The 27,160-nt window shown below is 33.2% G+C and overlaps 1 long non-coding RNA gene across 3 annotated transcripts; it reads right to left on the reverse strand.

The window, feature by feature from the left end:
- LOC127717453 (uncharacterized) lies at window positions 1-27,160 on the reverse strand. Of its 3 annotated transcripts, none has more exons than XR_007989184.1 (4): window positions 27,055-27,160; window positions 3,842-3,978; window positions 2,146-2,264; window positions 1-316 (listed from the first exon to the last, which is right to left on the reverse strand). It is a non-coding gene; the product is annotated as an uncharacterized LOC127717453 (long non-coding RNA). The 3 variants fall into 3 exon arrangements; XR_007989183.1 differs by having other exon boundaries at window positions 3,842-3,981; XR_007989185.1 differs by lacking the exon at window positions 27,055-27,160 and adding an exon at window positions 26,883-27,036 and having other exon boundaries at window positions 3,842-3,981.

A 27,160-nucleotide genomic window follows, 5' to 3' on the forward strand; every position in this document is an offset into this window, starting at 1 on the left:
CATTTTCATTTTTTTACTGTAACTTGTATGTTGACACAATAATTTGAATTTGAATTGTATTATATTCTGAAAGTACTTGTGGTTGAAAAAATATACACAATTGTTAATTCCAGTTGGTTTACGTTTCTTGAAAACACCACTACTATGACTACATGTCTGTTAATAATGTTTAAGAGTCCTCTTCTGCATATAATTGCTATTTGTACCCAAGGATTCCTTCATACATTTGCACTTCTCCTCCTAAGATGTTGCTCCAATGATAAAATCCTGTAATGCATACTTAGCAATCAGACTCTTTGAATACTTCCTACAGTTCCTGTAATATAATAAAATCAGCATGTTTGTTTCTGTAGTCAAGCAAAAAAGATAACACCAATTTAATCTCCAATGATTACCAAACTTATAATTAGGAGATAACTGTTTTGTATTTTAAGCTCAGACATGATCATTGGTGATTTGATGGTGATTTACCCAGTAAAACCCAGTAATTCCCACTGGGCTGGGCAATACTCATAAAACCCAGGTTTTTGCCAACCCTGTTTCAGGACATTTTGTAGCTCGCTATGCTGTATCAGTTTTGCTCATTGTTGAAAGCTGTACATATGATCATTTACAGTTGTCAATATTCAGTCATTTGGACTCTGGTGGATAGTTGTCTCATTGGCAATCATACCATGTCAAATTTTATAATAAATTACTTATGAAAACAAACCACATTACCTGTATATATAAGTATACTTAGTGCCTATAGAAACACAACTCATCATTTTCAAGCCCCCTTCTTACATGTCTTAGCCCCATTTAAATTACAATACTAACACAGTATGTTTATGGCTCTATGCATTCTGGAAACATCTGGTTACCTGATACTTTTCCAGTTAAGAAATTTGTGATTAGCTTCCATAGGGGTATAAATCAAAACTCCAAATGCTCTGAAAATTGATAATCTAGCAGACTGTACATTTTTTAATTACCTCTGCAACGGAGGTGTGGCGGTTCATTATGGTTGAACTTTGCCATGTTAACAAGTTGTACCTCCAAAACTGTAGGAGGAGATTGCCAGACAAACAAAGTATCCTCATCCGGACGGACAGGGGTAAATTGATATTATTCCCCCTCGACTGTTGCTGGGCATAACTACATGTGCTGTAGCATGTGTAAGGGGACCAGAATTGTGTTTTTATTGGCACTCAGTATAAATTTATATAAAATAGATATCACAAGAGACGAGTAAACACGCTGAAATGTTTTACTATTTTACTATTCATGATATATTTTATGTTGATTGTTCTAAACATGCTAAAGATATAATTTTACTATAAGTATGATATATAAACTTAACATAAACAATGATCCATGAAAAAAATACTGTCAAGCAAATAATGCCAAGGTCAGAAAAACCAAGCCAGACAGACATGTGCACCTTACAATCATTGCCTACCCCAAATATAGCTGATCTGTTAATTGATTATAGCTTGTATAGTATACAACAAACACAGTGGCAAATCCAGAAATTTTCATAAGTGGGGGCCCACTGACTGCCTAAGAAGGGGCCCGCTCTGGTCAAGCTTCAGTGATTCCCTATATAATCAACCAAATTTTTCCCAGAACAGGAAAGGGGGGAGGCCCCCTGCCCCCTAAATCCGCCTCTGCAAACAGACCAAAATATGAAACTTATTATTGACTAATGAACTATGAATATCAGGTCATAGTACATGTAAGATGAACCCTGCCCAGACAGACATGTACACCATACAATCAGTTGCAGACAAGACAAAAATGGCCTAATTCATGATAGCAGTTATTGTTTAATCTTGGTCAAGCTATTTTGATAATTTTCCTCAAACTACAAGCATAACATATATACACATGGGAATATTAATATGAAATAAGAATTGAAATCTAAGGAAATCCAGAATATAATATTCTATTCTCATAAATTTACATGGACTGAAAAGGGGTAAACAAATCTAACTACATGCCTATTCCATACATGTATATATAGCAGATTAACTTTTCCCTTGATCTGTTGATTGATAGTGTTTTTTTATTTTGTCAGTTTGCGTGGACTCCTTTTTAAATTTGCACAGGATTCGGCATTTTTGTTATACAATTTTGACAGCAAATACTGTAACAAATACATACCAGTTACATGTACTGTATCTATAGGGTCTCCACTACATGTATATCTAATCAAGTCATTCATTTCATCGAAACATATAACATGTATAACTTCACTTCCACTTACATCTGGGGAGCTAATTCTGAAAATTTAAATTCCAGTGATTATTATAAATATAAGACCTGAACCTGATCATGCTGATGAACTGTTTTCCAAATAAAAACATGGCAATACAACTGAAAATTCATTTAGATATATGTCAAATTCACACAGGCAATTGTTTTAAATAAATGTTGATAGTGTCCACATGAGGACACAGATGATGCCCCTGCTTGCATATCATATAGTTATAAAGGGACATAACTGAAGAACGGTAAAAGTGATGCTACCCAAATTTGAACTTGATCTGAGTTTTGTGGTAATAAGCATTGTATGTAAGTCTCATAACATTCGGTTGAGGCTAACTTAAGTAGAAAACAGAAACTAAAAATTCAGCAATTTTTCTATTTGTAAACACGCATAACTCTAGAACAGTTGTGTATAAGTTTCATAACATTTGGTTGAGGCAAACTTAAGTTAGAGAACGGAAACTAAAACTTTTGCAATTTTTCCATTTCTAAAGGGCATAACTCTAGAACGGTTAAAGTGACGCCACCAAAATTCAAACTTGATCTGTGTTTTGTGGTAATAAGAATTGTGTATAATTTTCATAACATTTGGTTGAGGCAAACTTAAGTTAGAGAACGGAAACCAATTTTGGGACGTACGTACAGACGGACAAGGGTAAAACTTAATGCCCCCACCGTTACGGCAGGGGCATAAAAATATTCACCAAGAGAGAAAACAATTAATTTTTCTTTTAACCAATAAGTGAACATCACTAGCAAAATGACTAGTACTAAATTTCTAGATTGAACTGTTGCGCATTTTGTCAGGATCTTTAACAGCTGAGTAAACAGTATTGTTCTGTTCATTGTTGAAGGTCTTAAAGTGGCCTAAAACTGCTTACATCCCCTTCATTTTGACCGTGGCTGATCATGATAGTTTTCTTATTGGCAATCCTACCACATCTCCTTATTTTCAAATTACTAAAAATTATCAATCTGCAACAATTAAATTCTATTTATATACACAGCTACTTTTGCATAGGTACTATTTCTGTACCAAACATACATGTATGTAGTACTGGAAATCTACTTTTAATATTCAGTACTATTTTGTTACTTTAAAATTAGTGCAATATTTAGGAAACTTTATTTTACAGTAGCAGTGTACATGTACATTGTATATATATTGATTAAAGGTAATCTGATCATCACTATGAAGCAATGTTCAAAACACTCTGCCATTATCAGAAATCAAATTTATTTAAAGTCCAATGACAAAGTATATGTGCAAAACACTCAAAACTTTTTTTAAGTACCACAATCTGACAGAATTCATACATATACATAATCAGTGAGGCATAAAATGAAGGTCAAAAAGATATACTTTTTGTTGGATGCTACATCATCATTATTAGTTAAATGAATGCAAGACATTGAGTACATGTAGTTACTAGTACATAATATTTGAACTTAAAATAAAGGATAATCTGATTTTTATCAGTCTCTGATCAGAAATAAAGCCACACAACAGCGAAATATATGTATCAGAGATGCACATACAATCATTGAATATATGTTTAAGATTAATACTTAGCATTGGCTGTCAACGTACATTTTTTGGTACATGTAAAAATGGACTGTCTGATAGGCAAACTCCACATAGAGATTGGACACTACATGTAGGTTACTTCATTAATTCCAGTATCAGTCATTATCAATAGTCAACTCCTCTGCCCATACCTTGTAATACTGCTGAAAGGGAGAAAACAGTACATTTGTGGACGCAATACTATTCAAAGAGTTTTGCAAACAATTAGCTTATAATATACATGTATTTCTTGCTATATGTATTTATATTAAACTTAGAATTGTACTATCAAATATCAACTAGAGGCTCTCAAGAGCCTGTGTCACTCACCTGTATCCACTGTTGTTTTGAAAATCATAATTAATAGTATTAGATACCCTTTTAATGATTTTATTAAATTTGGTCCAGTAGTTTAAACTAAAAGCAGGTCATCCCATTGTAGTCTTACAACAGTAACTGAAGACCCCTTGTCATTATTAAATTAGTTTTCAAGTTGTAACCATTTGAAATTGATTGTTTACAATTTCCCCTTAGACTGTATGGGATTTGCTCATTGTTGAAGGATGAACTGTGACCTGTAGTTTATGTTAACTTCTACATGTATGTCATTTAATCTTGGGTGAAGGGAAATTATACCATATCTTCTTTTATCTATATATTAGTTCAGGTGTATGAACATATACAAATGATGTACAATGTATATTATTCAAGACTTAAATGTTTTGAAACCAGAAAATCCTTCTTTTTTTTTGGCCCCAAATTATTAAATGGTTTACATGGTTTAGTCTGTTACCCCAAAAATTAATCCAAACCTTCTTTTGAGGTATGGATCCTACAAATGACCTATTAAGTAGTACAATTTTATAGTTATCCTACACTTATACACAATTTATTGCCATGAAACATGAAAAATGCTTGTTTTGGACCATAATTCCTACATTTGTCCTAAACAGTTTCTGCTGTAAAAAAAAATCATCTGAACTGAAACAGAATTTGAACTTGATATGCAACTTGTCATGGTAAAACTACATGTACATGTATACAATAATCATGGAAATTATCAGATCAATATCTTCAAGCATATATAACAATAAAATGCTCTGCTGGGCGCAGCTTGATACGACCGCAGAGGTCGAACCCTGAACAGTTGGAGCAAGTATGGACACAACATTCAAGCTTGATACAGCTTTGGATTGTGATTAAATATTTGACACAGCATAGGTTCTGACACAGAATGAATGTGGTCAAAGAACTTAAAGATTCAGCATATCAAAGAACCCCAAGAATTCAATTTTTGTTAAAATCAAACTAAGTTTCATTTTGGACCCTTTGGACCCTAATGTAGACTAATTTGAACAAGAGGCTGTCAGAGAGACAGCAAACCGGATTTTCCTGCAGAGGTCGAACACTGAACAGTTGAGCAAGTATGGACACTACATTTAAACTTAAAACAGCTCTGAATTTGGATTGTGATTGAATATTTGACACATCATAGGTTTGTGACACAAAATGAATGTAGTCAAAGAACTGATATATTTGAAATTGGACATTTAAATACCTATTATGGTCCAATATCCAAAATCTAAGTACATATTAGAATCAGCATATCAAAGAACCCCAAGAATTCAATTTTTGATGAAATCAGACAAAAGTTTAATCTAGGACCCTTTGGACCCTGATTTGGACCAACTTGAAAACTGGGCCTAAAAATCTAAAATCTAAATAGAGTTTAAATTCAGCATGTGAAAGAACCCTATATATATATTTAATTTATGTTGAAATGAAACACTGGTTAATTTTATCCATAATATTTTCTGTGCAAATGGAAATAACTCAAACTGGATAAATAGTTCTCTAAAATAAGATATGATGCATTTTTTCAAATTATAATCAATAATATAATAACAACAACCAGTGATGACTAATTAATATAAGTTCTCTAAAATTAGATATGATTTAACACTCAAACATTGTTAGAATCAGCATATCAAAGAACCAAAGAATTCAATTTTTGATGAAATTAAACAAAAGTTTAATTTAGGACCCTTTGGACCTCAATGTGGTATTATCTTATTAATAATGAAAAGCTCGACCGTTTACAAGTTCTTAAACAGGAGGGGGTGGGGGTGACCCAAAGGGACTCGCCTTATACCCCATGGATTTCATTTGATTTGTTTTATTGTCCCATACAAGAATATATATGGTTTCGGAGATCTTGACCCTTTACAAGTTTTCAAAAAGAAGGGGGTGGGGGTGACCCCAGGGGACTCGCCTAAAATTTCGAGGCAATTACCCCCAAAATCAATCCCAGCATTCCCTTTGTGATATGGAACCTTGTGGTACAATGTCAGAGAGATCCATACACTAACACACAAGTTATTGTCTGGAAGTTACAAAAATGCTTATTTTTGGCCCCTAATTCCTTAACTGTTGGTACCATAACCCCCAAAATCAATCCCAACCTTCCTTTTGTGGTATCAAACCTTATGGTAAAATTTCATAGAGATCCATTCACTTGAACTAAAGTTATTGTGCGAAAACCAATGTGTCTTCGGACGAAGACGACGACGCCAACTTCATACCAATATACGACCGCAAAATTTTTTAATTTTTTGCGGTAGTATAAAAATGAAAGTGAAAAACTGATTGTTTGCGTGAATGTAGCTCTGCAATATTAAAACAACTTAAGTTATTTTTTCTGAACAGAATATATATTGAACTTGATCTGTGAACTTGTCATAATGTATACATATCTTAATATTATTGTTTATAATAATATTGTTTGTTTGCTATATGCCCTTCTGGGGCCCTAATTTGGTGAATAAAAATATTCTATTTTATTCTATATATAAGGGCGAGGGTTTGGATTCCCCTAACATGTTTAACCCCGCCACATTCTGTATATATGTGCCGGTCCCAAGTCAGGAGCCTGTAATATTAATTCAGTGGTTGTCCTTTGTTGCTTTGTTACATATATATTTGTTTTTAGCGTTCATTTTTTATACATTAATTATGCCATTAGTTTTCTTGTTTGAATGTTTTACATTTGTGATTTTGGGGCCTTTTATAGCTGGGTTTGTGGTATGGGCTTTGCTCATTGTTGAAGGCCATACGCAACTATTATCAGCACCCGCTTTGCGCATGCGTCAAATTTGACCACAATCGATATCGATAAATTTACTATAGATTGTTAAAGGAAATCTTAAATTTTGATTAGCTGTCTGTAAATATCATTAAATTTCTTTTTCATTGGCATCAATTTTGAAAGTTCAATTTATAAGCTTTCTACAGATCTAATTTGTATTTTGATAAGGATTGCAGAAGTTAGGGCCTTTTTCAATTAAAGAACACCGGGTGCACGACCTATTACATTGTACTTCATACAATACGAAACCAAAAATGTGTGCACATGGGTTTTCTTTAATGAATTGACATAAAATCTTTATTAGAAACAGCTTCATTCGCATGTATATTTATTCTCTGGTTTTAAATCTATCCAACGATATAAATTTCATATTTTACAATTTTTTTTGAATCAGGGCCTTTTTTATTCAAAAATCGAGATGCGATCATTTTTTGAAGTTGACCAGAAATAATCTAAGTCAAACCAGGTAAATATAATATTCATGGATAAATAATTAACACATGACAATGTGATAACTTCTGTTATTCTCAGTAGACATGAGTTGTTTGTGTTTTTTTTTCTTTGACGGTTTAACAATGTTTAATAGCCTCTTTCTTTTCAAGTTTACTTTATAAATTGTAAATTTCAATGCACAAAAGTTTCAAATGAGAAAAAAAAATATTCTCCAAGATAAACCAATTGCCAAAGTCTTAAAAGAATAAGACAAGGGCAGCATATGTGCCAGTGTGGACTATATACGAAAATATTTGTATGTAGTAATGCTAATTTAAAGATTACAAAACGACAATCGCTTAAAATTGAAATAAATTGAACTAAAATATGTTAAGTTTAAGGAAGATGGGGTGTCTAAATTATAATCCATAGAATTTTTTTAATAATTTGCCAAAATGTAGTTTATATCATGCTTTTTAAAAAAAAATAATAAAAAGAATGGGACACGGGGCTTATTTTCACGCTACTGGTTGTGCAAAATTGACAGATTTTGTAATGATTATGCATGGAAAACCCAATTTTCTGCCATAAAACGAAAACTACACCATAGAATTTTGAGATAAAATATGTGAAGATAGCTCTAATAGTATGCTTTCAGATAAGAAAAATAAAAAATGGGGTCATGGGACCCGTTTTCTTGCTACATAATAAAATAGGTAAATTCCTAACACATTCTATTGTAAAAGTAACTTTATCTGAATTATCTGCCCTTACATTTGAGTTGCCTCCCCTTATATGGCAAAGTTGGAAAAAATAGAATCAAACAAAAGTATTCTGTTTTTTTGTAAAATACAACCATAAATATGATAAAATAGGTCATTTTCTATATTGAAATGAAAATTCTTACACATGAATTACCTACTACTCTCAAAATTTGCACCTTTTATTAAAGATCTAGGCCGATTGTTTTCTGGTATTTCAAAATTCAAGATGGAGGAAGACACCCTATCTACCTTAAGAAACAAAATTTTAGATACATACATGTACATGTGAATTTACTAGTCTATTGCTTGTTTGATGCACATTCTCCTTTTATACACTTAACTTTTAGAAAAATAAATCGCATTGAACAAAATAAATATTATTTTTAATTTGTCTCCGTCCTTTCAAAAGATTCTATCATGAAAAAAATTTTTATTTTGCAATTGAACATTTATGTAAAATATTTATTAAAAAGGAAACTTATTTTAATTATTTTTCTGTTAATGTAAAGTTTACGGAGAGCTGTCTCATTGGCACTCATACCACATCTTCTTACATTTACAAAATTTATAAAAAAAAAAAATGTATATTGTACATTTTTTGTACATGTATTTGCAGAATTTGAAATTTTTAATTTATCAAATGAATAAGATAATTGGAATCGTTAAAATTCAGACTTATACTTGAAAACAGATGCCTGCGACCCCTGTTGTTTCGATTAGCATGTTTTCTAAAGATATCCGTGTGAAGTTCACTAATTTCAACATGTATTTGGTCACCTGGTGTGAATTTCAGATAAAATTGTCAAGTTCAAATCTGTGGTTAAAACTTTCCTTTACATATCAGTTATATTATTATCTGGGCAGGGTACTCCCCCCCCCCCCTTTTTTTATATTATACTCTGAACATTATTGTATACACTTTTTCTGTGGGACTTTCTTTATGTAAAACAAGATAAAAATCTACGTTGTCTCATATTCGGATTTACGTCGAAAGAAAGGTTTAAGATATATCAAAATCGAACAACATCGTGTGAACATTTCTATTGATGACTATAGTGAATCATTTTTCGATTATGTATTTTGTTATTACATGAATTACATCTATCCATATTTTGATTTTCAACTTTTAGCACATTAACTCATTGCATACTTCTCTAAAAATGATGTTACTGAAATCAAGAATATTATATCTAATATAATATAACCTCACAATTACAACCCTCTTGCTTTTGAAATTGTTAAAGAACAATTTTAATTTTATGTAAGTGCTTTTATAAACTATAACAAGCCAACGATTTAATGATAGATATATATACATGTATATATGTTTGGTTATCATAATCTCGTATTTGTCCTTTTTCGACTTTTTATTTTGTATGTTTGATATTCGGTAAAATAGAATTTTATCTTTTGGAAATAAAGTCAGTTTATACAACTCGTATTCATGTGGAACCTAGCATGCTACAATGTCATATGGTTATAATATTGTTTACTTAGTGTTGTCAAATTATTAACGAGTGTCAACATTGTCTTTACAAACTCAGCATGTTGTCTTGATAAGATATCACACACAGAAAAGACTGATCAGACGGATAAGAAATTAAAATCATGCGCGATAACTTGTACTGGCTTACACTGAGGATAATAGTTGGCCATGCTGTACAGTGACCTGTAGCATTCTCATTGGCAATCATTCCACATCTTCTTTTTTATACTGTATAGTTTTGTTGTCATTATTGATTTATACCATTTGTAGTTTTCTGTAATCTAAATATGCTGGAATAAAAAAAATTGACACAATTCAAGTCAATTGTGTTGCTTCTGATATGACGTTAAATCTAATGTCAAAGTGAGGTACAGCCACGTGACCAGTATTAGAGTGTACATTTTGTACAACAGATTAGGTACATTGTATTTGATCTGGCTTTCAGTTACTGCTAGCAAGTCCGGAATCTTGTCAGTGATTGTCTTGTGTCATGTATGTGATAACTGCAAGTCAGCCAAGTGTTTGTTATCTATATAACTTTTGAGTTAATCATAGATAAGATAGTAATACGTATGATTTGAATCATACACAAATTAAAAAAGAAGTGACAAATTTATATTGTATAAGACTCATGGAAATATAATATATAGAGACAACAACATCTGGGTTACCGCAAGGTGATAGTTTTATTGAGTCTACATGTTTCGCCACTTACGGTGGCGTCTTCAGCGCAGTGATGTTAAGGCAATTTCGATTAGATTTGGTCAGGGGGAGGTAACTCCGCAAAGACCTCATTTAATATTCATATATTCATTAATGGCGATGAGCCCGAAAGCTGCGTCTATCGATAAAAATGTATGATAACAAATTACATACATGCATTTGAATTAAAAACGGGTATCAATATGATTTAATTTATTTACTGAAACGCGAATATTGTATGTTTGTGCCTTAATTATATTGTAAACGGTTACAATAGCTGTTTTTATTGCGGAGATTGTCCGCTTGCGGGACACGCCTCCTTTTGAGGATCAACCAATCAGAAGGCGATCGCCGTCGTAAAGATGTTTGTGGCTTGCAGAATGGAAAGCACCTTGCTGCGGAAAATATTTTCACTTCTACGTGAAAATCTAACAAGAAAAGTAAGTTTAAGACTCGAAATTTGTAAAATTTATGAAAAATACATTGTTTCTTTTGTTGATCATTCCTTTCAGATGGCGAAAAATGGCACAGATATAAGAAAAAACGAGTTCAGTGTTAGCAAGTATGATATACACGTGGTCAAAACGAAAGTAGACTGCAAAAAATATATGAAATTAGAATAATTTATAGAATCTAGTCAGTAAATGAACAGAATATCGAATGAAATAAGTTTTCTGCATCTTGTCAAGATCCCATTGTCAACACTCGCCCTGTAATTCGTTCCTAATTTACGTTTTGTAGGCAACCTGTCTGGTAAATTTAAACACTGGCTCCACAGTTGCTTCGTAGCCCGGTACCCACATTGCTGGAGCCGGGATCTCTACCTCCAAAGCATGGAGACCGAACACGGGAGCCTTGGGCACATAACCTTGTTCGAATGAACCATGAGCCCCTAATTTGGAGCCTGGGACACAAGGAACCCTGATCCCTTAATGAATAATTTGGAGCCCACAGACCATGATGGGATCCCCCAATTCCAGTCTCAAGTCCAGATTATAATATTTTTTGCTGAAGGCTTTGGGTATATTTCAACGCTCTTTTTTTTTTATAGATTCCTACTTGAAGTTGAAAGCGTCAAAAGCAAAACACAGCATGAAATCCTTTCATAATTTAGATGTCATAATTATTTGGACTAATCCCTGACCTTGCACCGTTATCTGAAAAACGCCTTCACCTTGGATATATTATCTTAGAAATAGTATTTTTCACATGTACTCAAAGTCATCAATATGACCAATAACAAATATATATACTTGTTGAATGAATCATGTGAATTGACCAATTTAAATGCATAGTCCATATTATAATATTATGATTTCTTGAAAAACAGATTTGTTGATTTTTTACTGTGAAGCCTTCTGAAGGCATCACAGCAAAAAAATAAAGAAGCCTTTCATGACAATATATAATTGGACTAATAAATATATTATGTAGTTTGTTAATCATGACTGCCCACCTTGACATGTTCTTTTAAGATATGGTTATCATCAGTATTTAAATTAAAATAACTGTTAGTGACTGCATGCATGCAGATCAGATATCTATATACATGTACCTCAGTCATAGCAAACATTGTCAAGGCAGTAAATATGTTTAGTACTGTAAATTCAGAAAGAATTGCGAGGTTTTTATGAATGTGAATAATGCGACTGAATGAGTATCACAATTATAAAAACTCACATTCGGGTATCAGCATAATACATGTATCTGTATGCAGATTTTCCTGTCACAGAATTTGCAATATTAAATTAACCTCATATTTTTGTGCTTTCTTTCAAAAATCACAATAACAAATGCACAATAATTTAAGAATTTACAGTAAAGATTCTAAAAAACAACTATTATATAGATATTAGAAGATGTGGTATGAGTGCCAATGGGACAACTCTCCATCTAAGTCACAATTTGTAAAAGTAAACCATTATAGGTCAAAGTGCGGTCTTCAACACGGAGCCTTGACTCACACCGAACAGCAAGCTAAAAAGGGCCCCAAAAATGACTAGTGTAAAACCATTCAAACAGTATAAACCAACAGTCTAATCTATATAAAAAACGAGAAACGAAAAACACTTACCGGGTATGAACCACATCAATAAACGACGACTACTGAAAATCTGATTCCTAAATATCTGATATTGAGTTAGAAAAGTAGGGCCTCAAAACTCAGGATTTATGAACAGGAAAGATTAAGAGAAAGCTTAATTTTTTACTTTGACAAGTATAATGGATATGCATGTACCAACCATTCATCTTTATATTATTTTTTTTGGGGGGATGGGAGGTTCTATCTAGGTACAATCAATTTTTAGCTGGGTATATATACTGTACAATGTAAATTTCATTTTGGTTGAATCATGAAGCAGAGCGAACTGTACATGTACCAGCCTGTTAAGTCTTGGCTTAAATACAAACAATGTAGGCTTGCTTTATTTGAGCATGTTGAGGTACATGTAGTTGTAAATTAACACTAAATCAGTGGCAGATCCAGAAATTTTCATAAGTGGGGGCCCACTGACTGCCTAAGAGGGGGCCCAATCCAGTCATGCTTTTAGTGATTCCCTATATAATCGACCAAATTTTTCCCACAAAAGCCACCCCCCTAAATCCTTCTCTGTAAATATTGCTTGTATTGTTTTCTTAGTGTTATATAGTTCTTGGAACATCCCAAACACTATAGGCCCTAGAGACCAACAAATTACAGAATAAATTTATACAAGTACATGATATACAGTGACATATAGTTGCTAACATCTACTTTGTTTGATCTCGGGTAGATAGTTGTCTCATTGGCAAATGATTTGTAATCAAACCACATACATGTTGTATTATTTTTAATGAGGCCTGGAACTATCCATGGATTTTGTATTACCGTATAATAAAACAAAAGTCAGACAAATTTTGACTTTACAATGCAACAGAAAATGTGTGTGTTAATTTTTTGTTAAATGGTTTAAAAAATGTACCGGTAGTACTTTTTTATAAATGTAATAGGTACTTGGGAGTTTTTCATATTCATAGTAAAGGTTAAAGTTGTTCCCTAAAAACATACAAATTACATTGGACACGTGAATTGCTAAAATCTGTGGGTGTTTTTTATGCCCTGCTCTAGGCAACAAGGGTATTTAGTGTTACCCTTGACTATCTGTCAAATTTTAGTTTCCACAATTACTTTAGTATGTCTCATGAAAAATTTTATGAAACTCATACACAATTGCTAAGAACCACAAGATGCAGACAGACTTTCGGTTGTGATTTATTTACCGTTCTAGAGTTATGCCCCTTTTCATACCTGCAAACTGTCACTATTTGTGGAGGATTTCCCCCATGAAAGCTCTCAAATAGAAATTTTGTAAGAGCAATTTAGTGTTCAATTTTAAACAAAACAGTTAATTTTACAATTGCTATAGGCTTTTAAAAGTCTGGAGAAGTAAAAAAACAACATTAAAATACATTTGAAGGCCCCCTTGATGGTTTTATCGGACTATTAGAGGCATCTTTCAGGCAAAACCCCCATGGGCATTTTGAAAAGTTGGCAAGTATGCCTTTTTAACTTGCAAAATTGAAAAGGTTGAGCTGGGGCATTCATGTCCACTCTGGTATTGTTGAGTGATTTTTGTTCCAAAATGATCTATCTAGACATGGTTCCTGTTAGTACCAAATTTTCAATCACTTGACTTTTTATACGCTTGTCGAAGACGGGACATTAACTGTACCAATGTCCATGATGTCCATCTGTCTGTCAACACTTTGTAAGATTACTTATGTTTGATGTAATTTGATCACAACAATATCAAGATTTTATTTTAAAACATTTTGGCTGTGTCATTCCAGAGTTACAGGTCTTTAAGAGGGTAAGAATTGATTACCCCAAATGGCGAATGACGATAAAATATTTGTGTAAATAACGTTAAAGATAAACATTTTACTCCATTTGATGCCAAGTAGCTACAAAATGAGATATGAGATAAAAAATCAAGGCTCATTTGATGCTAACGGTAGCGAAAACCTTAACCCCCTCCCCTGTAAGGTAAATGGTTGCTCCCTTAGGAAATTTTTTATGGTTGCTGTGGTTTTAAATTAAATATATATTTTAACAAAGGTTGGTCATGTTGGTGTACATGGTGTAGGGTTTGATTCTTACAAATAGTATTAAAATACCAGAGTTCTCAAAAAGTGGTTGTCCGCAGGTTTTGACTACCAATAATTTTCAAAGGATTGATGCAAGTTTGGTATTTTGCAATAGAAATAAAGTGAGGACCAGCAGATTTTCCTTAAGGACCAACAGGGAAAAAAAGATATCTAGAACTTTTTTGTCCAGTTGTCAGTGACTAAAATTAAACCATGACAGCCATGAAATCAGATTCTGCCAATTCTTAATGAACAAGTTAGTATTTGAAAGGGATCAATTAGAACTGGAGGCAGATTTAGAGGGTTTTTCAGGGGGCCCGGGTCCCCCTTTTTTGGGAAAAATTTGGTTGATTATATAGGGAATCACTGAAGCATGACTGGAGCGGGCCCCCTCTTAGGCAGTCAGTGGGCCCCCACTTATGAAAAATTCTGGATCCGCCACTGAGAAATGTTCAAAATAAAGCCTGCAGTCCTTATACATGTACATGTACATCTGTAAAAAAAATGGATCTGTTTATGTATTAAATAATTACTTTCTCTTATTTTAGTTGACCTGTCAAATACAAGATACAGAGTGCCAGTCCCACTTTGATGAAGTATTAAAAGCAATGGTTGGAATAAGGAAAGCTTTATTATTTAAACAGGTAAATTGATGCATTTTTCTTTTTGCTCCTTGTTAAAACTGGTTATCATTTGTTTTTATAAAACCGCAAAAATATTTTGCGGTCGTATATTGGTATGACGTTTGCGTCGTCGTCGTTGTCGTCCGAAGACACATTGGTTTTCGCACTCTAACTTTAGTTAAAGTGAAAGGATCTCTATGAAATTTTACCATAAGGTTTCATACCACAAAGGGAAGGTTGGGATTGATTTTGGGGGTTATGGTACCAACAGTTAAGGAATTAGGGGCCAAAAATAAGCATTTTTATACGACCGCAAAAAATTTTTTGGGATCGTATAATGGTATGATGTCGTCGTCCGAAGACACATTGGTTTCCGGACAATAACTTTAGTTTAAGTATATGGATCGCTATGAAATTTTTAAAGAAGGTTCAATACCACTAAAGGAAGGTTGGGATTGATTTTGGGGATGATGGTCCCAACCGTTTAGGAATAAGGGGCCCAAAAGGGGCCCAAAACAAATATTTTTCTAGTTTCAGGATAATAACTTGTGTATAAGTATTTCGATTTCTCTGAAATTGTACAACAATGTTTAATACCACAAGTAGAAGGTTGGGATTTATTTTAGGGGTTATGGGGCCAACAGTTTAGGAATTAAGGGCCAAAAAGAGGCCAAAAACAAGCATTTTTCTAGTTTCTAGACAATAACTTGTAAGTGAATGGATCTCTCTGACATTGTACCACACAATTCCATATCACAAAGGGAAGGCTAGGATTGAGTTTGGGGTTAATTGCCCAAATATGTAGGAATTAGGGGCCAAAAACAAGCATTTTTCTAGATTCCAGACAATAACTTGTGTGTTAAGTGTATGGATCTCTCTGAAATTGTACTACAAGGTTCCATACTACAAAGGAAAGGCTGGGATCGAGTTTTGGGGTTATTGCTCCAAGGGGGGTTTCAAAAAGTTGGGGGGGGTTCCGAATTTTTTAGAGGATTCATATTTTTTTTTCAAAATTTTCAAAATTTTGAATTTTTGAAAAGTTTCAAGAAGAAATCTTCAATTGCACAGTATTGCGAAATAGATTTGCAAGATCTTTGACCACATTTATTTTGTGTCAGAAATCTATGTCATGTCAAAAATTTGATCACAATCCAAATTCAGACAGTATCAAGCTTGAATATTGTGTCCAAATTTGTAACAACTGTTCAGGGTTCGACCTCTGCGGTCGTATCAGGCTGCGCTCAGCGAAGCATTTTATTGTAACTTCCAAACATAACTTGTGTGTTAGTGTATGGATCTCTCTGACATTGTACCACAAGGTTGCATATCACAAAGGGAATGCTTGGATTGATTTTGGGGGTAATTGCCTAAAATTTTAGGAACTAGGGGCCAAAAAAGGGGCAAAAACAAGCATTTTTCTAGTTTCATAACAATAACTTGTGTGTAAGTGTATGGATCTTTCTGAAATTGTACTACAAGGTTCCATATCACAAAGGGAAAGCTGGGTTTGAGTTTGGGGTAATTGCCCTACACGTTTTGGAATTTGGGGCCAAAAAGGGGCCTAAAAACAAGCATTTTTCTAGTTTCCAGACAATAACTTGTGTTCAAGTGTATGGATCTCTCTGAAATCGTACTGCAAGGTACCATACCACAAAGGGAAGGCTGGGATTGAGTTTGGGGGTGATGAATCATAAGGGGGTTCAAAAAATTTGGGGGAGGGATTTTTTTCCCCCTTTTTTTTCCTTTTTTTTTTCTTTAAGATTTTCCATTTTAAATTGGTTATTTCTGATTTATATATAAAAGCAAATAATAATGATATGGTTTGAATATGTAAATTAAAAAAATTTAAGTTCTTAGACCACATTCATTCTGTGTCAGAAACCTATGCTGTGTCAAATATTTAATCACAATCCAAATTCAGTGCTGTATCAAGCTTGAATGTTGTGTCCATACTTGCCCCAACTGTTCAGGGTTCGACCTCTGCGGTCGTATCAAGCTGCACCCAGCGGAGCATTTTATTGTATATCATATTTGTTTTTATATGCCTGTTAACGGGACGTATTATTGTATACCGTTGTCAGTCCGTCTGTCTGTATGTCTGTCTGTCCGTCCGTCTGTCGTCAATATGTCGGCAATAACTCAAAAACACTTGAACCAATTCACATGAAACTTTGGTGAATTGTTTATATCTATTGACCTGAGCTCCCTTTCCTTTTTTAATGAATTTTAGATTTTAAGTTTCCATGTTTTGGGTTTTTTTTCATTAAAAAAGGGTGGTTATCCAGTTTTCGGACAGTAACTCAAAGACACTTTCACCAATTTGCAAGAAACTTTTGTAAATTGTTTATATCTATTGACTTGAGCTCGCTGTCTATTTTTATAAATTTTAGATTTAACGTTTCTGAGTTATGGGGTTTTATTCATTAAAACAAGGGGGATATTTAGTTATCTGACAATAACTCAAAAATAATTTCAGCAGTTTTCATGAAACTTTGGTGAATTGTTTATATCTGTTGACGTAAGCTCCCTTTTGTTTTTTATATATTTAAGATTTTATGTTTCAGAGTTATGTGATTTTATTCATAAAAAAGGGGTGATTTTCCAGTTTTCAGACAATTATGCTTTGAGCAGTTATCATGAAACTTTGGTGAATAGTTTATATCTATAAAGATAACCTCCCTTTAGTTTTTCATGAATTTCTGATATGACATTTAAGAAGTTATTGAAATTTATTCTTTGAAATAGCTACGGGCGTATCATGTGCACTCTTGACAAAGCTGTTTATTCATTTATTGTTATTGTACATGTACATAAATCAGGCTGTACAGTGACCTATATGCATATATGGAGCATTACATTCATATAACAAATAGTTACATAAGAAAATCTATTAATATAAAGATAAGAAGATGTGGTATGACTGCAAATGAGACTACCATCCACCAGAGACCAAATGATGTAGATGTATGCATCTATATATAGATTTCTGTGCTGTCTTCAACAATAAGCAAAACCAATAACATATTAAGCTATAGAAGGCCCCCCTTTCTTTTCCCTAACCTTGAACAGTAGTGTATCATTACAACATAGGAACAAACTGTAAACAATGGTCAAAGATGGTGAAAAAGGCTTGACTAAATCGTCGGATCAACACATAGTACAAAAAAAAAGGCACAAAGTACTTGCAAATTCTGAAAGCTAGTTCAAATATAATTACAAGTTATGGAAAAGGCATGTTTGTGATACAAAAAAAATCATCAGCTCACATCAATAGATTTGGTTCAAATTTAGGAGTTTATAATTAAATATTATTGAACATTTTACTATACAAATACAGGTGTACAGATAATCTAAAGAGAAAGCTATAGTAGGAATATTTAATCTTCTCAGGTATCCTGCTTCTGTTGCTTGGAAACAGTTATGTTTAAACAAACTGTATATATAAAAAAGAAGATGTGGTATGATTGCCAATGAGACAACTCTCCACAAGAGACCAAATGACACAGAAATTAACAACTATAGGTCACCGTACGGCCTTCAACAATGAGCAAAGCCCATACCGCACAGTCAGCTATAAAAGGCCCCGAAATGACAATGTAAAACAATTCAAACAAGAAAACTAACGGCCTAATTTATGTACAAAAAATGAACGAAAAACAAATATGTAACACATAAACAAACGACAACCACTGAATTACAGGCTCCTGACTTGGGACAGGCATATGCATATGGTCGCAATAATAAACGCATGCAATAATTTCTGAATTTACATGATTATATATCACATATATATATATATGTGTTCTTGTATAAATACTAGTAGATATGCTTAAATCTTGTTTAGGATAATATTTTTTACAGTTATTTGCAATTATCTATAACATTTTTTTTATTTTAGGAAACAGTATACGTAATGAATGAATAAAGATTTGTATCCCTTTTCAATTCATCTGAAAACCTGATGATTGAGCAGTCTTGCAAAAAATGTACCTAAGGAGTCAGATGGGCTAGTGCATTCATTTCCATAAACTGGACTGAGTAACTGTTCAAGGGTAAGTGGTTGTAAAAAAAGTTTGATGTTATACTTATTTGTTATTTAGTAGAGACAATAAAAGAAGAAGACTTTAAAAACGTTTTGCCTTTTTCAGGGTCGAATTGAGAATTTTTTTCAGGTCGAATGACATACCCTGTTTCACCACTACAGTACAGTGCATGAGTGTTTTATTTGACACCCTGCTCTTTTTAATATGTCTGTAAACTGACAGAAAAGTGAAAAACAATCTTAGTCAGTAAATCTTGTTAACTTTTAATTTTACCAAATTATAAAGAATTAGGCTTTGCATTAATTTCCACTAATTTCTTTTAAGAGTTATGGGACACTAAATTTTGACATAATAAGCAATATTTCATGTTTCGCACATTAACAATTTATGAAGAATGTTTTTCTTATTTACAATTTTGATTCTGCCGTTCTATAGTTCTGATACTTTCATCTTTAAAAATGTGCCTCTGTACGTTATTTTTTTTTTTTTTTTACTAGCTATAGCTAGGACAAATGAATATACAGGACTTGTCATTACTGCATTAGGAAAATTACTAGTTCTTGTGGAAAATTAAAGGAACATCAAAATCCTTATTATATACAAACTATTGATCTGCATGTGTATTGTTAAAGAACAAACATCCTGCAAAGTAGTAAAGTTCTAATTTAAGAACTGCAAGTGTGTGCTTGAAAAACCATATACTGGTACCTAGCATGAATAATTTCACCAAATTTAAACAAATGACAAAGTTCAAATTCCTGTGATTTGAGGAAAATATAAAGAAAGAAAATGAATCCTGATAAAATGCACAACAGTAATATTATAAGTTATCTACGTTCATATCCATAGATATGGATATTTTAACACCCTGAAGTATCCAAGTACACCCTGAGGCGCAGCCGAAGGGTGTACAGGGTACTGAAGGGTGTTAAAATATCCATATCTACGGATATAAACGTAGATAACGAATTTATCCCCGGTCTTAGTCTAAATCTGGCGATTTGTAGAGAAATTCGACCACAAAGTTAAACGTGAAAGCAACGTTTTTTTCATTTTTTAAATATCTTTTATTGAAATTTGGGAATTTGACATATTTTTAACGGGGTGTAGGGTACTACCTTTGGTAGTACCCTACAGGTAGACAAATATAAGATGTTTTTAAACTAGAGACAGAGAAACTGAAATAGGTCGAATTTGGCGCGCAATATTGTGAGAGTTACATCATAAACGGTGTGACGTCAACGTGGGTCATTTGCAAAGCTAGATCAGTAGTACCATTCATTGACAATGTGGCTGCATAGTGATGCATTTACTAAATGAGTGCAAATAATCGATATAATAAGATAAAATCGTTAGTGGATTAAATATTTAATTATACAGACATCATGGAAAATCTACAGAATTCGATATTTCATAAGGAACAACCATGGAACTAAGGAAAACGCGCGTGAAATTCCCCGATGTAATGGGGATATGGGTTAGCAACACCCAGGGGCTATGGGGTTTGTAATGACGTGCGTTAACCAATCAGAATCCTAGAAATATACTAAGCCAGGGATAAATTTTCTTATGCCTTTTATAATGTAAAAAGATTTTCCTCATACTCTTCCTTGAATGGGGCATAGCATGAACAGTTTGGGGTTATATTTTGATGCTCTATTGACACATTATATATAAATTTATTTGTCTTTTACCTACTTTTATGTTAAAACTGCTGTACTTGCATTCTGTTTATTGCTTGTGGGATAATGTTCTGTTTTGGTTAATGTGATTAGTAATTTTTTTATTTTTCTATTTCAGCTTTACACAATACCTGAGTGTACATTTCCAGTTACTAATTACAATGATTTATGTGTAAACTAAATTCATATTGTTACACTTCTTCGTCACTCGACAGATAGAATTAGACACATCTCTGGAGAAGAAAAAAATCTTTGTAAAGTTCAAGACAGAATTAATGAAAAAGATCAAGAACTAATACAACTATATTCTTGTAGTACAAATGTAAACTTTTATGAAATGTTTCAAACTAAAGCTACACTTTAAAGCTTTCCGAAAATATATTTTACCAGGAGACATATTAGCTACAATTTAATTTTAAGATGACACTGGACATTCTTAGCTGTTTATTACTCAATGAATAGTTGGTTTATAGCATAAAGCCATAAGTTATTGTGACCCAATTAATCTGTTATAATGATATTTACTTCATTTTTAAAAAATTGCATTAATATTTGTTTATGATCAATGAATCAGGAAAACAGTGTTTGTTTGTTTGTTTTTTTTTATTTAGAAAATTTATTACCAAGAATGGAGGTCTTTGAAATAGAAATCTATGGATTTTCTTTTCTATATGGAGTAAAATTGTATTTCATGTATATGTTGTATAAAAAATATAAATAATTGAAACAAAAAAACATTTCTCATATTATGATCTGCATTCCTTATAAAAATAAGAAAATATGGTATCATTGCCAATGAGACAACTCTCCACAAGAGACAAAAGGACACAGAAATTTAAAAACATCTGCAGTTCACTACGGCCTTCAACAATGTGCAAATCCCATACCAATTATTCATGCTTATAGTACATCCACTTTGTACGTTTTTATTGATATTGGTTGGGCATGAAAATAATAAGGTGATATGATTGCCACTGAAAGAATCTCTAAAAATCTATTTTAAGGACAATGGTGTGATTGTTATGTTGATCAACTTCTGGTGCATAATTGCTAATTACATTGTAGATTTTATATATATATACATGGTCTCAAAATAAAACAAGAGTGCACATGCTGAAATGTCTCGCCTTCTTTACTAATCATTGATATTATGTTGATAGTCCTAAATATAAAGCTTTATTACAACTGTCACATAAACTTAACATTAACCAAGTAAACTAAACATTGACCAATGAACCATGAAAATGAGGTCAAGGTCAGATGAACCATGCTAGGCAGGCATGTACAGCTAACAATTCTTCCATACAACAAATAGAGTTGACCTATTGCTTATAGTTTAAGAAAAACAGATCAAAACACAAAAACTTAACACTGAGCAATGAACCTTGAAAATGAGGTCAAGGTCAAATAAAACCTGCGTGACTGCCAAATAGATCATAAAATATTTCCATACACCAAATATAGTTGAACTCTTGCATATAGTATAAGAAAAACAGACCAAAACACAAAAACTTAACTATAACCACTGAACCATGAAAATGAGGTCAAGGTCAGATGACACCTGCCAGTTGGACATGTACACCTTACAGTCCTTCCATATACCGAATATACTAGACCTATTGCTTATAGTATCTGAGATATGGACTTGACCACCAAAACTTAACCTTGTTCATTGATCCATGAAATGAGGTCGAGGTCAAGTGAAAACTGTCTGACGGGCATGAGGACCTTGCAAGGTACGCACATACCAAATATAGTTGAACTATTGCACATAGTATTAGAAAAAAAGACCAAAACTCAAAAACTTAACTTTGACCACTGAACCATGAAAATAAGGTCAAGGTCAGATGACACCTGCCCGCTAGACATGTACACCTTACAATCATTCCATACACCAAATATAGTAGACCTATGACATACAGTATAAGAAAAACAGACCAAACCACAAAAACTTAACTATAACCACTGAACCATGAAAATGAGGTCAAGGTCAGATGACACCTGCCAGTTGGACATGTACACCTTACAGTCCTTCCATACACCGGATATACTAGACCTATTGCTTATAGTATCTGAGATATGGACTTGACCACCAAAACTTAACCTTGTTCATTGATCCATGAAATGAGGTCGAGGTCAAGTGAAAACTGTCTGACGGGCATGAGGACCTTGCAAGGTACGCACATACCAAATATAGTTGAACTATTGCACATAGTATTAGAAAAAAAGACCAAAACTCAATAACTTAACTTTGACCACTGAACCATGAAAATGAGGTCAAGGTCAAATGACACCTACCCGCTAGACATGTACACCTTACAATCATTCCATACACCAAATATAGTAGACCTATGGCATACAGTATAAGAAAAACAGACCAAAACACAAAAACTTAACTATAACCACTGAACCATGAAAATGAGGTCAAGGTCAGATGACACCTGCCAGTTGGACATGTACACCTTACAGTCCTTCCATACACCGAATATACTAGACCTATTGCTTATAGTATCTGAGATATGGACTTGACCACCAAAACTTAACCTTGTTCACTGATCCATGAAATGAGGTAGAGGTCAAGTGAAAACTGTCTGACGGGCATGAGGACCTTGCAAGGTACGCACATACCAAATATAGTTATCTTATTACTTATAATAAGAGAGAATCTAACATTACAAAAAATCTTAACTTTTTTTTCAAGTAGTCACTGAACCATGAAAATGAGGTCAAGGACATTGGACATGTGACTGACGGAAACTTCGTAACATGAGGCATCCATATACAAAGTATGAAGCATCCAGACCTTCCACCTTCTAAAATATAAAGCTTTTAAGAAGTGAGCTAACGCCGCCGCCGCCGCCGTAGCCGCCGCCGGATCGCTATCCCTATGTCGAGCTTTCTGCGACAAAAGTCGCAGGCTCGACAATAAAACGATATTTGCACAAGACATAAACACGGGTATAATTTGAATTCTCGCCTGCCTCATTTCTATCCTGTTTGAGCTGAGTAACAAAACAGATTAATGTTTTGTCCTCCATATACTGCAAAGAATGAGATGTCTTATCATTGCCATTGACACAACTACCCACTAGAGTTTAAATGACGTAGATGTAAGCAAATATACTTAGCCACTGTAAAAAATGAGAAAACCCATACTATAAAAGGCCCCAGTCTGGTAAATGTGATATAATTCCATGAGACTGACATTAACCAACAACAACCACTGCAATAGAGGTTTGTGACTTGGAACAGGCACATAAAGAATGTGGTGGGGTTAAACATATTTGTGAGTGCTCAAACTCTAACCTGGAAGAGTAGTGGAACACAGCATAAAACAATTTCATAAATTTCACTTGAATATTGACCACACATGATTTCAGTGTGTTATTTAAATTCTTGAGCAGTGTAAATTTTGCTGGATCAGTGGAGTAGATAATATAATTAAAAAAACAACTGAAACAGTTGTCACACCAGGGAGTGTTATATAGTACAGCTAACAATTTGTATATTCTGAGAGCCTAGCATAGTTGCGTGATTCTTCCCTATATTCTCTTTTCCATTACCAATTTCTGCCACTTCAAACATTTACCAAAGTACATAATTTTTCACACTGACTTTGAGATTGGTGTCTGCTGAAATTTTTGTTGTCTAAAAAATGCAGACTAATATATGAATGCAGGTCAAATGTTATCCGGGCAAATATCCAGACAAATAAGAATTATGACTGGAATCAGGTAGGTGTTGCACAATTAAAAAACAGAGTTTTTACGAAACTTGGGACAATTCGACAGCCAATTTTTGATTTCTTTTTCTATTTCACGAATGAAGAATTTTTTTTACAGTTAACATTAAAATAGTCCCCCACCTTCATAGATTATTCTTTTTATTGGGCAGATTAGCTCTTTTCTTTATATGTATGAGATAATATCTAGCAAAATTAAAATTTTTATTTTTAATACCCAACTTTACTGATGAATGGACTTAGTTTTTTCAGTTTACATTTTAATACATGGTGGGAAGGGGGGGTGCTTCATGAAATGTTGTGATTCTTGGAAATTTATAGCTTCTTCATGTTCAAGAAATAGCATTTGTAGAGAACGTTTCAATATCTTAATTTTATATTTTGATAATAGTCATGAGAATCTCGGATGTGCTATACTATTTTGGAAGTCAACATTACACAGATGACACACACATACACACACACTGATGGCAGCAATCACAGGTGAGACTCAAAGGAGGGGATTCATGAGTCCTTTATACATTGTTTTCTCACAAATTTATCTTGTGTAAACGAACAATATAAAAAAAAATGCACATCTAAAAGCAAATCTGGGAAAATACTGTTGTTTTAAGGTCTTTTAACAAATTAGTTTTTTATTCTTACAAGGATAAAAGTTGCAAATATATATATTTAATAAATAAATGAACAATTATATCTCCAGTATTAGTAAATACAAATAAAACATTACTTGAAGTCCGTAGTTTAAAATACGCGGCATTAATACTTTTCCGGAGTTTTGTCCGCTATTGAGTACAGCCGATCACGTCATCAAAGCGTTTGTTGATAATGAACGTAAAATATATAAAACGGTACACGATTAAAAAATTAAAAAGTCCAGCGTGTTACTGACGATGGATTTACTTGATTGGACATGATTTAAAACGACTGATATCTCTTTTAAAAGAAAACTGCTATCCAAACACTGGTATGCGTTCATATCATTGAAATATCATAGTATCAAATGGGGATTTCGTTAAAAAGTCACATTTTTCATCGGATTTACATTAATTTTTACCGTAAGACAGTATAGTTCAATCTTTGGATAGCACTTTTTAGAAAATATACATTCCAACGAATGTATTGATACTTTGTTTCACATTCAAATATTCCTTTAACACGCTGGACTTTTGAGTTGAAAATGTAATGTACAACCTTCATTGGCAACTCGGGTCACGTGACTACTTTCACTTTCGATATGAAAAACCCATGCAAGATTAAATATAGGTCTTTATGTTTCATTCTACGATCTCTGTTTTCCTGATTTTTTTGCCATTTTCTTATGATATGAATTTCCATATAACATGCAATTTTACGCATTTTTCTTGTAAAGTGCCTTAATATCACTGCGAGGACAATTTAAACATAGAAAACAAAGACTCAGTCAGAATTTGACATATCCATCTCCATTATTCATAAATATTTTTTGATCTGCCATTATCTGGGAAGTTGCGACACTTAAAGAATTCGATATGAGAAACTAAATCATGAATGCGTCTTAAAAGATTTAAGTATCCATATGAACATTGAAAAATTATAAGCAGGTAATGAACTAATAAGTTGGTAGTTTTAGCTTTAGTTTGTTCAAATTGTTAAAAAAAATCGATAGCTTAAGGTTCATCATAACAAAAGGACAAAAATGGCTGTATTTACACCTTAAAAACTACTCTGTGTACAGACTTACCTGTCCAGTTTGGAAAGTTTTAAGGCCTGGCATCCACTAGATATATAAAAGTTAAATGCATTTTTTGTTTCAGAAAGATATAATCACTTTTGGATTTTGATGGGCATTTTTTTTCCTTTCTTCAGAAGGTGTAAAAATAAACAAACACCTGAATTGCTTTGATACTGTCCACTCAGTTAAACCCTTTAACTCACCTATAGTTGTGTAGATACCTATTGTCTGTCTATTGTCCGTGTCAGTCAAGGACAATCAATACAATACAATACAGTTTTTACCTGAGAGGGAGCATCTCAAAGTTTTATCCCAACTTAGTTCATTTTTACACCTTCTGCAGAAAGGAAAAAAAATGGCCATCAAAATCCAAAAAAGATTTCATCTTTCTGAAACACAAAATGCATTTAACTTTTATATATCTAGTGGATGCCAGGCCTTAAAACTTTCCAAACTGGACAGGTAAGTCTGTACACAGAGTAGTTTTTGAGGTGTAAATACAGCCATTTTTGTCCATTTGTTATGATGAACCTTAAGACCCCTTGACTTCGTGAATAACAGAATGCAAGCTACGTTACTGTATACAAATAACAAAATAACTTACAATTCAACTGGAATTTGAAATTAGATGCGTTAGGTCCTATGGGGCGAACGTGTATAAAAATTATTTGGGAGCGAACGAAAACGATACCAAAATCGAAGATGAAAACCATTCTCATTCAGTCATTGCAGATTTCTGTTTATTCCTGCACTATTAAATCATTTGTTTGAGTTACCTGTAGTACATCCTCGAGTATTCATTGATTCATAGCTCCTTGGTATTGTTTGTCTTGTTAAATTAACTGAAACAAGTACTGTTGTTGACAATCAGCTGACGGCGTT

This window comes from Mytilus californianus, unplaced genomic scaffold (assembly GCF_021869535.1).
Source record: "Mytilus californianus isolate M0D057914Y unplaced genomic scaffold, xbMytCali1.0.p SCAF_10, whole genome shotgun sequence".
Taxonomy (NCBI): Eukaryota; Metazoa; Mollusca; class Bivalvia; order Mytilida; family Mytilidae; genus Mytilus; species Mytilus californianus.